The following is a 13,448-nucleotide window of genomic DNA, read 5'->3' on the forward strand; positions in this document are numbered from 1 at the left end:
GATTTGAAAACAACGTTATGTGAAAAAGACGCCTACCTCATATTCTATATTCCCGCAAGCTATGAAAATACTGAAGTAAAAAACATGGCGCAGATAGCTATTTCCTCAAGGAGAATGGTAGATCGTCTTCAAATCACAGAGGAATTGGCAGCTTTGATTCCAATGAGTGAAATGACTGCCGAAAAGACTTGAGGAAAGTTATGACCTGTATGAAGGAGCTTGGACTCTCCTTTATAAACTGGCCTTACATCTGATGTCACTGGCACCGGCAATACTGGGAAAGAACGCTGTCATGATATTTCTAACAAAGGAGACGCATGACCAGGTGTATGATGGCATTTCCCTGCACATTGCATTATTCACCATGAAAATATATGAAAACGATCAATATTCTTGAAGTTTAGACACTGGACAATCAACTTTATCAACGCGAGGGAACTCAATCGCCACCAATTCCAAATGGTGTTGGCAGAAATGGAAGCAGAATACGTAGACTTGCTTTATTAGCGGGAAGTTTGTTGCTTGAAAGATGTTATTCTCTTCGAAAGGAAATCGCATTCTCTTTACCAGATGAAGGAAAATCAATGGTCTAGCTGAATGATCCTGAATAGGCGAATGAATAGCTTTTCTAGTAGATATCACCAAACATCTTGATTACTTGAATATAAAGCCGCATGGCAAGGATCTACACGTCGAACTTTTTATACTGAAAACAGTTTACAGGAGTTTTCAAGCTTATTCGCTGATTTTGGAGAACACAGTAACAAAACTTCAATTTTCTCAACACCGTAATGTTATGAATAATGTACCTGAGATATGGAGATTATTCAATGTAAAACGAGCTTAAATAAAAACCTCAGAAGGAAACATTTCTCTTAAGATTTTCTCTTTTCAGAAGCACTGTAAACAGCTCTTTTGAAGAATAAAGCAGGAATTCAGGAAATCAATATGCGTCGTGTATTAAAGAGTAGCGAACAATTCCATATTTCCCATTAAATTTTCTACCAAATTACCTACTGCGTAGAAGAAAACGAAATTAAACAAAAACTACGAGAAAGGCAATAGTAATTTTGTACGCTTAAAAATTATATTCGATTTTTTCTAAAGAATTTTTGGTTGCAAATGAAACTGAAAAAAGAAAAAAAATATTTATTTTAAAAATACTAAAAAATTTACCGGATATTTTCTGGCACGCCAGCTAGCGGTAACTATGAAAACTTGCCCGTGGCTTGAAAAGGTTAGGCAGGCCTGTACGCAATTGGTTTACGACCTCTTTGAACTCTGGGGCTACTATGGACTTGTTGAAAACTCCAAATATGTTTCAATTTTAAAAGAAAACTCGCATTGCCCGCTTCTCTAATAGTATATTAAAATGGACGCCGAGCTTATCACAAGAAGAAGTTTCTTTTTGCTTATAAGGACGTCATGCATGTTATAGAACCTGTCTCAAACTTCGAAGAACTTCAGCCAATTACGAAATAGAAATTATGATGTCTTCAACATGTTATGTTGTGTTTGAAATATATTGATGAACTTTTCCTAAATGGGCTTAATAGATTTTAACCTTGGGCTTTGAACAGCGATTGTAAAATCTCATCAAATCCTTAACCTCATAAGAACTGCTTCTCATTCAGGACAGCAAATGTCCTCAACCGAAAAAAATTGGTTCTCTCTGGTAGTAACGTTATATGCTCGAAATAAACTGAATAAAAAGAATAAAATTCGTTTGAAATTTCAAGATCAATCCTAAAGTGAGTATGTTTTGTAATTATATAATACAACATCCGCCATTGCGCATGTTTGTCTCAGGTACCCCCAGAGACCAGCAAAGGTACCCCCAGGGGTACATGTACCCCCGGTTGAGAACCGCTGGTCTAGAGGATCTATACAAAAAATTACGCTAGAACAAAACTACTTTCGTCCTCGATAAAACAGGGGGTGATCAAGTCTCCCTGGGGATCAAGTCTACCCACCTTCCCCTACTCACTGCTTATAAAAACACAAAAAAAACGAGAAATAAAACTTTTACGTTTCAATTGTATGGTTCCGATTGTTATTGATATGGGTATCTGTTACACCCAACCGGCGATTGTTAGATTTTCCAACAATTCTGTATAAGAATCTACCAAAACCTGTATAAGAACTGGGCATATGCGAAATTGCTAGATTCTTATAATTTTTTTTTTATAAGAATATAAAAATTTTGTAAGCTTTTCTTATATTTTTTGTATAAAAATCTATCAATTTCGCATATGCCCAGTTCTTATACATATTTTGGTAGATTCTTATACATAATTGTTCCAAAATCTAACAACCGCCGGTTGGGTGTATAAATTCAAGGAGCAGTAACCCTATGGGTCAATTAAAAAGTGTTGATTGTGCAGTGCATGGAAATCATTTCATTCAAGAGATTGAACAGTATTTGCTTAGATAGGCCATATTGCCACCAATCCTCCGTCCCCAAGATTAAGATTAACTCAAATTTTCAGTTTATCATATAGTTTATTGCAGCTGCATTTGCATCGTTGTGGATTCTAAAAAGAAACATAAAAATTATATTCCCCTTATTTCATAACAAGTTTTAATTTAGGCCATCCTGAATAGAAAAAATAACAAAACAAACATTCGATAACCGTCAAACATCAGTTGACGGATTTTAGCACCCCGCCTAAAATGGCAATAATTGCCAATTCAACTCCACCCATATGAAACCTCTTTGCGGCTACATAGGATCGAAAACCAGTAAGTGCAGTCCGTGCAGGGAGGGGCGGTACTCGCTTGTTAGCAAGTGCGACTCATTTTACATAATCATCGCATGACTTGTCAAACTTTTCCATCTCGCTGCAATGGCCGGTCATAGAGCTCGGCAGCAATTACATATAATTATCGGTCTACCACTTTCAATAACGTCAACAGTTTAGGAGATACACGTCCAAACCTGATCGCCAACAAGTATATTCAATTTGCATGGATTGAAATGGATAATACTTCTAGAAAAGAAACGGCATGGGGCTGCCCAGGGAGCAAGTTTGATAATTTACGAGCTTCCCGTACTCGTTTTCGTCCGCTAGTTCGTTTTTATCGCAACACGACCAATAAAAATAATATTTATCGGATCTGTTCGGGGTCGAGACAGGGAAGCGAGTGGAGCACATATTTTGCAAAACTGTGTAATTGAAAGCTTGGAAATACGCATCGGACAAGTCGCGGCATGATGAAACACGTTACAAACTCTTTCTATTTTGTTTAATTGTATGTTACCATCACGAATTTAGGTTTCTAACTCTTCAAACCTGTATTCGACCCAAACTCTTTTTATAAAACCTTATGATTCATGACCCGAGCTAAACCTAAATTAACCCATAAACCTATATCACAAATATCTGGGAAAACAGGCAGATAAGTCAACACACCTAAGCCCAAATTTTAAACTCAAACATTTAATCTGTGCTGATGTACGCTAGTGAAATATACAGTGTGTCAGTTAAGAATAGTCATCGTCTGTAGGTGTTCATCAATAGATGCCTGTATGAAGCAACTAGCTCCACTGTCGTTGTCATCAGGGGCCGATAGAAATTGAAATTCCGGAACGGAAGAGTGGCTGAGTCGGCTACACATTACGTAGGGGGTGGCGGAGGTTGTAACAAAATCTGTGAACCAACAAAGTTTAAGAAAGCTGTATCAAGTATCACACGCTTATTGGATGACATTATACTCACATCCTAGACTGAATGGAATAATATTGCTACAAGTATGAACGGAAGCATTTATGGTGATAATGAAGGAATAAATTACTGGAGTCGGAATGCAGTAGTGGTCAAAATATAAAAATCAGACTTTTTTTGGAAACCCTTTTTGGTGAGAATTGATGGGTTTGTGTATTCTATTCTCGATTGACTTGGAAAGAATTTAGAACGGATATTTTTTTGTTTAATTTAGAATGGATTAACTGTTCCTGAGAAATACTGAAGCAATACTTACATACAAACAATAGATATTACATATTGTCGGCGTAGCACCAACTTAGAATTCGGAAGTCGGGTCGAAGTTTTATCTGTCAAACTAATTAATGCATCGTTTGGCGCATCTTTAGGCGAATCCAGCGCACTACTTCCGAAGTTGGGAAAGTTGCCTGCATCAGGAGAAAAATCCAACTTTGGTATAAAAAGCGTTATAAATTTGTTCCGGATAGACAATATTAGGGTTTTCATAGAAGTCATCTGCGAAACTTGTGTGGTATGACATAGGAACAAAAACTGCTTATCATAAATTTGCATTGAAAAGCTAGTACTTTCGTTCGAATGGAGCCTCCGATGAGAATTGGAATAAAGGATCATTTATCTACTGGCCATGTTCCCAGTTCAAATTCAATTCATATAACTATTTATACAGTTAGACAGAGCTGGCTTTCGTTATATCGTAATTTCAGTATTTTCTTCTTCTGATCTACAGGCTAAATCTCTATGATTAAGAAAAAGTAAGCTGTCAGCAACGATTTTCTCGATAGTCTAAAAGTTTGTATATTTCACCTGGAGCTCTATACAATAATTAGCGCTTTGTCCAATTGCTTTATGTCAGACTATTTTTGAAAATCAGGCCAACGTTTTTCTTCAAAATAGTAGATGCTAACTAAGATTTAACAAAGGATTAAGACTTTATTGGCCAAGGTACAACCGAAACTAAAACTGAACCTGGGTAAACCTGAATATGCAGTCAGAGCTCCATGAGCTGATGCTGAAAATAACTCAACGAAGTTGTTATTAGATTATCTTGTTGAATATGATGAAACATGAACATAATTTTAACAGTACAATCCTGTTTCGCTAATAGGTGAGTTGAAGACCGCCAGCTGTCACCAAAAGAAAGAGGTTTTTGTTTTCACATGATACTTCACATTTATTCACTTCTTGTGATACTAGACACACTGTGACGATTTTTACGCGGATTATGAAATCTAAGCGTTTTTTTTCTGGAAATCTATTGTATGCGATTTTTTTTCGATTTTTTACGTCGGTTTTAGGGTCTAACCAATTTTTTACGCGGATTTTTAAAAACTATACGTAGGTATATTTTTTACCTTTATATTTTTTTTATTTTTCACGTCGGTTTAGAGGTTTAATTAATTTTTTACGCGAGATTTATAAGCATCACATGAATAAAAAAATAAAAGAAAAGTTGTATTACCAAAATCGAATGGCTTTGTTGCCAGAATCGAATGTTGCCAAAATCGAATGGGGTCGTATATTTTTATGATAAAACAAAAATTAAAGATTTTTTTTTGGAAAATTATTGGTTTAAGCAGTAATAATTTTTTAAACACACATAATAGGTATGTTGTGTCGATATTTATAATTAACTTGCTATATGTACCCGGCCTTGAACGAAGCTGACAGGTTGATTTGGTAGTTGCTGACATAATTGGAAAATGATGTTATAGATTCAACAATCTAACTAATATTTCACCACATAAGAATAATGGCACAACATACAGGTTAAAGATCATCTAGTGATAGCAAGAAGCAAGATTTAACTTTTGTATGCAATAACTCCGCAAAATAATTAAAAGAAGACAGATTACGCTTTGGAATGCTTCAAATAATAAAATCTCATTTTTAGAGAAATGCCATCTTCGGGGAAATTTTACTCGAGGAAATGTTATTTTCGGGGATATGTTATTTTATTATTATTATCATTATTCAAGAGGATTTCAGCTTTAGGCTTGCTCACCTATTGGTCGGGGAAATGTTATTTATTTGCTGTTTTTGAGAAATTTCTTAATTTGTGGAATTGGTTCTCATTTTCATACCTCATTTATGCATAACCTGGTACTCTATACCTCCCACACATCTTTCCTTTTTTCCCTACTAACCCTTCCACTTCCTCTATTAACGTCTGCTTAGGACAGAGAATATGTGTTCCAACTTTGGTGAAAACCGGACAAGGGGTCCAAAATTTATACTGAATTGTTCGTTTTCTAAACAATATCCAACCCCGATAACCTCCCGCATTCCAAATTAAAGCAAACCCCCATCCACCCCCGCTATAATCAAATAGAGAACATGTGTTCCAAATTTGGTTGAAATCGATTCATGCGTTAGAAAGCTATATTGTAAACTGTTCAGTTCATAAATATGTATCCCTTTCCTTTCTTCTATGGTCATGCCACCCAGTTTAATATCGTAATTGATTCCAGTTCGACTGGGGTGTTTATTGATATATTTTGGCTTTCTCAGTCTGATATATTCAAATGGGTTTATATTCGCATTGCCCGTCTTTCTTGAACAGAGAATATGTGTTCCAGATTTGGTTGAAATCGGTCAACAGGTTCAGAAGTAGTACTAAGTTGATCGATAACTAATCAATACCCCTCCCCTTCACACCCCGCCCTTTTTCCAATGACTCTTTTTCCTGATTATAATTATCTCCTTAAAACAGAGAATATGTGTTTCGATTTAGGTGAAAATCGGTCAAATAATTCAAAAGTTACAATTTTTCATGCATATGACTATATAGTAGACCTCTTCATGTTTTCAAAAAGTATCAAAAATTCAACCGGTCAGCCCAGAATCACAATTCTTATGCTAAAATAAGCCTCCTGTCCAATTTTCAGCTAATTCGGATAAAATATCGAGGTGGCTCAAGTCGATTTAGTGTTTTTGGGCTATTTTCAATTTTGAAAAAAATCTAACGAGAGATATAAATGCCGAGAACCATCGCAACAACCTCTAAATGGAAGCTTTTGATGTGCTCTACAAGTCTTGTGAATATTGCGATTCGTTCCGTTCATGTTTTGGTCATGTTAAAGTGATTTTCAAGCTTTAAAGTGCATAAAAACACTCTTCCCCCTTAAAGTCTTTGTTCTACAAAATTCTTGAATTTGTGACTTTGTGAATTTGTGATCTCTTGTCATATTTTTTTTCAAAATTTAAAATAGCCCAAAAACAGTAAATTGACTTGAGCCACCTCAACATTTTATCCGAATTAGCTGAAAATTTGACAGGAGGCTTATTTTAGCATAAGAAGTGTGATTCTGGGCTGACCGATTGCATTTTTGATACTTTTTGAAAACATGAAGAGGTCTACTATATAGTCTATAGTATACCCTTCCATCCGCACCCTCCTTTTGTCCAAAGTTCACCCCATCCTCTATCGTCGTCTCTTTAGGATAAAGAATGAGTTTTTCAAATTTGGATGAAAACAGTCAACAGATACTATAGTTACACTAAGTTGATCGATAACTAATCATAACTTTTCCAAAGATAACTACACGTACGGAAGTTCCTCCAAGAATTATTCTGGATGTTCCTCTAGAAATTTCTCTGAAAGTTCCACCAGAAATGCCTACAAAAATCCTTCCGGAAGTGTTTCCAGGAATTCCTCTGGAAGTTCCTCCACAAATTCCTCCGAAACTTCCTCCAGGAATTCCTCCGGAAGTTCCTCCAGGAATTCCTCCGGAAGTTCCTCCAGAAATTCCTCCGGAAGTTCCTCCAAGAATTCCTTCGTAAGTTTCTCCAGGAAATCCTTCGGAAGTTCCTCCAGGAATTCCTCCGGAAATTACTCCAGGAATTCCTTTGAAAGTTCCTCCAAGAATTCATCCGGAATTTCCTTCAGGAATTTATCCGGAAGTTCCTCCGGAAGCACCTTCATAAATTCTTCCAGTAATTCTTTCTTCTAATTGATATTTTCTCCAGGATATTTTTCTAGAAATCCCCGTGATGTCATATAACTTTCTAAATAATTACACATGGATTCTTTTTTCTGAATTTCTTCCAAAACACTTCATAAATTATTTCGAAAACTCTACAGAGATTATCACGAAGGCTCTTCAGTTATTTCTTTTGAATTCCTTTTGAACTTGTCATAAGACGAGTTAATACCATCCCATTGAATTCCACCACTTAATTGTATCTTGCCTGTTGCCTCTCAAATGCCTGTATGGTCCTCCGTTGATTTTGTCGTCATCTGTTCATCGTAGTCCTCTTTGTCCATTATCACCACTGCGTTTCCTTTGTCCGCCTTCATGTAGTAAACTGGTTTCTCCTTCAACTCCTTTAAAATAGCATGCATAAAGACATCAAATTCACCCACGAGGAGGAAAAGGAAGGTAAATTACCTTTCTTGGATCTACTGGTTATCAAGGGAACAAATGCAACATTAGACTTCGAAATCTACAGGAAGCCCACCAACACCATGAGAGTCATCCCATACACATCAAATCATTCGTATCAGCATAAAATGGCAGCTTTTCATCACATGATCCACAGGATGCAGACGATTCCCCTGAGCGAAGAAGGAAAAACGAAGGAGCTACAACACATCTTGGAAACAACGAGGATCAACGGATACAAGGAAAAGAACAATACAAGCAATCATCAACAAGAAGCAGAGGAACCTACGGAAAAACGAACTGACAACACTGACACCGATTGATGAACCGCTGAAGAGGGTATCGGTCCCTATGATCGACATATCACCCACCAACTACGCCATCGACTGAGGAAATTCGGCATCGATTCAGTATTCTCCAGCAGAAGCAATCAACTGAAGATACTGTTGGGCTCCACAAAGTATAGAGTAGAAATGTTAAATAAGGCCGGGGTTTATCAAATTAATTGTTCACAGTGTGATAAAGTATATGTAGGTCAAACAGAAAGATCGTTAGATGTAAGGTTCAAAGAACATATTGCAGAAGTAAGTAAGGCTAAGAGGGAAACTGATAAGGGATTAAATTATGAGTTTAGGTCTAAGGTAGCTGAACATGTTTATCAGGAAAATCATTCAATTACGACATCAAACATTAAAATTTTAAGAAATGTCTCTTCTCCGTGGAAACTTGATGTTGCTGAGAGCTTGGAAATCTACCGACAGGTACAAACGCGATTGTTGAATAAAGATCAAGGAAATGGTAGCTCCTGGCTCTTCAAGTTTATACCTAAGCATTAAGCGCATCAAGCGAGTAGAAATAAGCACCGTAGTAAGATAAGTACCTAGATAAATTATTATACCTACGCATAGTATAAATAGTGTAATCTGCGATCATTTTCTTCAAGTCGAGTCAAGTACGAGACACTGAAGACGGCCTTACCTTTGAGGTCGAAATACGTATCTGTCAAGATACAATTAAGTGGTGGAATTCAATGGGATGGTATTAACTCGTCTTATGACAAGTGAAGACATTCCACTAAAAAGCTCAAAATAATTTTCTTATTCCTTTTGAAATTAACATGGAAATCCACTAGGTCCACCTCCCGGAGTTTTTTTTTCCGGAAAATTGCCCAGGAATTCTTGAAGAACTTCTCATTAAAATTAAATTGCGAAACCTAGATCTAGAAAATCTTACAAGCATTCCTCTGAAAATTCTTCCAGAAATTTGTTCCAAGAACTCCTTCCTCCAGGAATTCCTCCGGAAACCTTACAGGATTTTTCTGGTAAATTCCCATCAAAACTCCTCCAAAATATCATAAGGAAACACTCCGAAATTTATCCCGCTTTTTCTTCAGACTTCTTTAGAAATTCCCCGATAATTCTCTCAAAAACACCTACAAGAATATCCACGAATTTCTTCAAAAACTCTTCCAGAAATATCTCTAAATGTGCTCCGGAAACTTCTCTAGAGAATTCTCGAAGGAACTGCCTCGGGAAATTCCTCTTTCATGAAGAATTCACGACTGAATTTGTGTCGGTATATCCAAATGTGTTCATAAAAGATTTTGATGATCAATTCATGAAGTGTTTCTAGAAGAAATTCGCAAAGGAAATCCTTATTAGAAACTCGGAATAATGTTTTATTTAAATTCTTGAATTAATATCGTGTGCATTTCTCGAAGAGCTTACAGTAGAAATTTTCGAAGAAAATTTTCTGTGGAAATACTAAAATTGCAAAAAAGGATTGTAGAGTTTCCAAACAAAATTTTTAAATGAAGGTTTGAGATATTTTCATACTGAAATATTTAAGTACGTACTGTCGAAGAAGTGCTAGGAGCAATTTCTTGAATTCTTGAAGAACAATTTCCTTTTTTTCTGAATAATTAAATGTCAGGTAAATTTTGTTTGAATAAATATAGTTCTGTTTGACCGAGCATATGCTGCACAACAAGGGATCTAGTTGCTTCCCAACAAACAATAAAAACAGCTAAGGAAGCATGTTTTTAATGAAATAAGTTCTTAATCTACTTTCAATTTGGTTGGGTCTAGACTTTATTGGAAATGAGAATATATGCTGCATAATTCTAAAGAAGATACTTGTCATATGAACTCGGTCGACAATATGTATTTCCGACAGGAGCTAGATGAATCTAGACTTAACAGTAAAATTGCCATCGGCGTGGTAAAAAATATTCGGCGGCGCGCCGATTCATTTTTCACGGCGGCGGCGGCGTGAGAAAATCCTCGGCGGCGGCGCACAGGTCTATATTCGGAATCATTTCTCAATGTAAAAATCCGGACAAGATGGGAGAAGGGTTTTGCCTTCTAACAACCATAAGCTACCCGGTAATGCTGGCAGAAACATTGATTTCTTGCACACGTTTTGAACAATCCACCTTCAAAGCAGTATAACAGCAACGACCCTTTTTCAGCAAAGTCTTTTGGCATCCTTCAGACTATAGCTTCCAAAGTTGGTGGATCGCGACCCCCTTCCATAAGATATACACAGGCCGGGTCGCTACCCACCGTTTTGAGAAACTATGCTTCAGACTATATACAAACAAAATTGAGCAGGGATTGAACTTATCATTCCATTATCATTTAGTATTCAGCCAATAACTCATTCCAGAGACGGAATGCCGAAATTTGCTGTATGGCGCACTTCTAGCGCTATTCTCCCTCTACAATTTTGTCTAAGGGTACATTACTCTATAGCTAATATTAACAGCGTGAAATACTAGTATCATTTTATATACTAGATAATAATAAGTGTTATTATAATTTAGTATAAGTATTAAGTTTCACGCTGTAAATATCAGCTATAGAGCAATGTACTCTTAGACAAAGTTGTAGAAGGTTCATAGCGCTAGAAGTGCGCCATACAGCAATTTTCGGAATTCCCAAAACTATCACGGTCGCCGCCTCGATACGGCTCAGCGCGGCTGAAGTAACTGAAGCTTTGTACGCGGCGGCATACCCGGAAGAAGGGTCACTCGGGCCCCTTTTGAGGACAATTGATGTACAGTTAAATCATTCACAAAACACAGAATTGAGAGCAATGTCGGTTGTATGGAACGGAGGTGACGAGCGATTGGATCCAGACAAGCTTGTTGAAGCATAATTTGGCAAAATAATTTAAAAGACTACAGCGCCACAAGTGTTCTAGTACTTATGCCACTACTATCCAGACGGACCTTACAAATCATAGAACGCCATTACCGAAACGGAGACGCCAGATGCGTCTATTTTGGGAATAGAAACGCTGTCCTGGAGAGCGATGTGCGAGGAGATGGAGCAGCTGTGCTGTTCTCAAGAACTTCTATCACTAACTCAACCCATACCGAAAGAGCTTCATGCCGCGAGCGCGCAGAGGATGGAAGCGTTTGAACGGACAACCGTGTGGTGTTCAAAAGAAAGAAGCAGCTTTTCAATGAACACCTGAATGGCATAGAAAGGACAAGGGCAACGGAGATCAGGTCCGTCCAGCGGTAGATGGAACCCAACCAAAAGCCACCTCTTTAAGGAAAGTTAAACATGTCATTTAACAGCTCAGGACAATTGTTATGCTCGACGAAGATGCTCCTGAGATGGAGATAAATTCGTCTACCTTGGACCTTTGCTGACGGTTGATAACAACGTTATAATACGTTAGTCGTGAAAAACGAAAGAGCATTATCTGAAACAGGGACTAGAAAGCACTTAAAATTTTCAAGCGATGCGTGCTTAGAATTATGTTTAGCTGAGTGCAAGACAACGGTGTGTGGCGCTGAAGGATGAATCACAAGTCCGCGTAATTTTAGAAGGTGGCAAAAGCAGGACATGATGCAAGAATTCCGAATTCATTACTGACCTTTTGGATGTCCCCAAAATGATCACAACATTAGTCATCGTTAAAAAAGTTTGAGTTTTATCAATACAATATGAATGTGTACCTGAGCCGGCATCAGAAGCAAAAACCAAACTTGTCATCAAGTTTAAAATTTAAAAAAATATATCGTGACTAGTCCAAAAATCCATAATCGGAGTCAAAAGATGCTAACTTTGAATTATAATGTAGAGAAATTTGAATAGGTCGCACCTTGGATTTCTAATTTCCGAAATATAAAATTTATCAGAGTTCAATTCAGCTAGGGACTCGTTAAGTAATACGAGTTAAAGGCAAATACAAAGTAAAAAGGATCATGCACACCTGAATTACGGTATTTTCGAACATAATTCAAAAATCCCAGTGGTCATTGCCTTCCTTCTACCGATTCCCACAAGTTCACGTACAACTGGCGCACGCCTGTCGGTGCGCTTCCCTTGTTGGTCGGTTGACTGAATGGTAAAGCTATTTGGCCTGAAGCACAGCAGACTGCAGCGCTCGTTGCAATTCCCCTTATTCTCTGTCGTTCCATTTCGCAACTGTTAATAATAATCGTATGGTGGTCATGTAAGATGATTCAGCTACAATCATTTTTTAGGTTTTTTTAGCCAGAAAATGATGTATTGTGTGATTTGAAAAGATTTATTTTCAATGTAATTTTTTTTCGGGGGGCCGATGTTTGCTTGATGTGGTTGTCGGGCATGACTGCAAGTGTCCAATGGATGCAGGCACAGCTTCACTCACATGTGCTACGGCTACAGGAGAAAAATGCGCATATTTCTCCGGAGCCTCGGCATGCATCACATCAGCCAGCCAAGATGAAAGCAGGTGAAGTATATTCATTTGTTCGGAGATAATGGATTTCGGAGAAAATTAAATGGAATTGAATCCCGAAATGCACTGCCCCAAATTTCCATGTCAAAATGAGTGATGATCGACAGAAATGATTCGCCATTTTTCTTCAGAGAGAGAGCAGCTATGCCCATTGACGAAAAAAGGGACGAAACCGATGGACCGATCCCCCAAATGGGGTTGGTTCTTTATCCTTGTTGGTTGCTGGTGCTGATGGAATACAAAAGAGTATCGGTCGATGACCGTAATTAACCTAAAAATCAAGATGATTGTGCGAAACGTGAAAATGAGCTGCATATGGTGGAGACTTTCAAAGTTGTACTTTTTTAACAAAACGAGTATCGGAATCGATTAATACTTTCCATGAAAGATCGTTTGGCTCTTAGAGAACTTTATTTCATACTAGCAGACCCGACGAACTTTGTTTCGCCAGAATTGATTTATACTCTGATTAGTTATGTCGAAATTTATGTTTCATTTGTATGGAAGCCACCCTTTCCAGAAGGGGGGGGGGGCTCAATTCATCACAAAAACATATCTTCCCTTCCAAAACCTCCACATGCCAGATTAGGTTCCATTTGCTTGA

The 13,448-nt window shown here is 37.5% G+C and overlaps 1 protein-coding gene across 1 annotated transcript in view; it reads right to left on the reverse strand.

The window, feature by feature from the left end:
• LOC134212923 (protein limb expression 1 homolog) overlaps nt 1-13,448 on the reverse strand; it is a 252,503-nt gene that overhangs the window by 142,407 nt on the left and 96,648 nt on the right. The window lies entirely within an intron of this gene.

The sequence above is a fragment of the Armigeres subalbatus genome, chromosome 2, assembly GCF_024139115.2.
Source record: "Armigeres subalbatus isolate Guangzhou_Male chromosome 2, GZ_Asu_2, whole genome shotgun sequence".
Lineage (NCBI taxonomy): Eukaryota > Metazoa > Arthropoda > Insecta > Diptera > Culicidae > Armigeres > Armigeres subalbatus.